The sequence below is a fragment of the Sceloporus undulatus genome, chromosome 2 (genome assembly GCF_019175285.1).
Source record: "Sceloporus undulatus isolate JIND9_A2432 ecotype Alabama chromosome 2, SceUnd_v1.1, whole genome shotgun sequence".
Classification (NCBI taxonomy): domain Eukaryota; kingdom Metazoa; phylum Chordata; class Lepidosauria; order Squamata; family Phrynosomatidae; genus Sceloporus; species Sceloporus undulatus.
The window spans coordinates 3,261,286-3,262,970 of NC_056523.1; the positions used below are offsets into that span (position 1 = coordinate 3,261,286).

A 1,685-nucleotide genomic window follows, 5' to 3' on the forward strand; every position below is an offset into this window, starting at 1 on the left:
GTACATGCAGATTCTGTTTTATAAATCTGTCTTAACCTTCTTTGATGTAATTTTTCGTTAAAATATTTGATTTTAAAATTTCTTGTACTTTTATGCTCATTCAAATAAAACTTTGGATTATTTGGAGCATATCTTGAATGCCTTTCCCTACACAATCCGCCCCACACTCTCAGGACTTCTGGAAAGAAACTATTGGAATATCCAAAAATTAGACTAAGATCAACTTTTGATAAAGCATTTACTACTGCTGTCCTAAGACTCTGGAATGGCCTACTGGAAGAGATCCGTCTCATTAACACTCTAGAAGCCTTTAAGAAAGCACTTAAGATGGATCTCTTCCGGCAGTCATACCCACCTGATCTATTATGATTGAACCCTGAAAATGTTTACCTCCTAGGGATGAAGTGCACATAGATTGTAATAATAATTTTTATACTGTTTTATAATTGATCGGTAATCAATATTTGTATGAAATTGTGATTTGTGAAATTTATGCATTGTAATGCTGATTTTAGCTGTTGTGCTCCCACCTTGATCCATGGGGAGAGGCGGGAAATATAAATAAAGATTTTTTTATTATTATTATTATCATTTTCTTGGCAGGCTATCCAGTCTATGAAACATAACATCATTTAAGGGGAACCTTTTTTTTTTATTAGTGAGGTACTCTTGAATTCATTTGGCTGTGACCATTTCTTCCCCCCTTCTGTCCCCATATTGACACATGATGTCCACTGACTCTCCATGTTAAATCATAGAATCAGAATCGTAGAGTTGGAAGAGACCACTAGGGCCATCCAGTCTAACCCCCTGCCATGCAGGAAATCCAGATCAAAGCATCCCTGACAGATGGCCATCCAGCCTCTGTTTAAAGACCTCCAAGGAAGGAGACTCTATCACCCTCCGAGGAAGGAGTGCATTCCATTGTCGAACAGCCCTTACTGTCAGGAAGTTCCTCCTAATGTTCAGGTGGAATCTCTTTTCCTGCAGCTTGCATCCATTGTTCCGGGTCCTAGTCTTTGGAGCAACAGAAAACAAGCTTGCTCCCTCCTCAATATGACATCCCTTCAAATATTTAAACAGGGCTGTCATATCACCTCTTAATCTTCTTTTCTCCAGACTAAACATCTCCAGCTCCCTAAGTCCCTCCTCATAGCGCATGGTTTCTAGGCCCTTCACCATTTTAGTCACCCTCTGGACACGCTTCAGTATTTCAACAGCTTTTTTAAACTGTGGTGCCCAAAACTGGACACAATATTCCAGATGGGGCTTCACTAAGGCAGAATAGAGTGGCACTATTACTTCCCTTGAACTAGAGACTATACTTCTATTGATACAGCCTAAAATTGCCTTGGCCTTTCTAGCTGCCGCATCGCACTGACGACTAATGTTCAACTTGTGGTCTACTTGGACTTCCAGATTCCTTTCACATATAGTTTTGTTCAGCCAGGTGTTGCCCATCTTATATCTGTGCATTTCGTTTTTCTGCCCTAAGTGCAGTAACTTTATCCATGTTGAAGTTCATTTTGTTAGCTTTGGCCCAGCTCTCTAATCTATTAAGGTCATTTTGAATTTTGATCCTATCCTCTGGAGTATTTGCTACTCCTCCTAATTTGGTGTCATCTGAAAATTTGATGAGTATGCCCCCCAATTCTGTCCTCCAAGTCATTGATAAAGATGTTGAA

At 39.7% G+C, this 1,685-nt stretch overlaps 1 pseudogene; it reads right to left on the reverse strand.

The window, feature by feature from the left end:
* LOC121923058 overlaps positions 1-1,685 on the reverse strand; it is a 51,680-nt pseudogene that overhangs the window by 38,758 nt on the left and 11,237 nt on the right.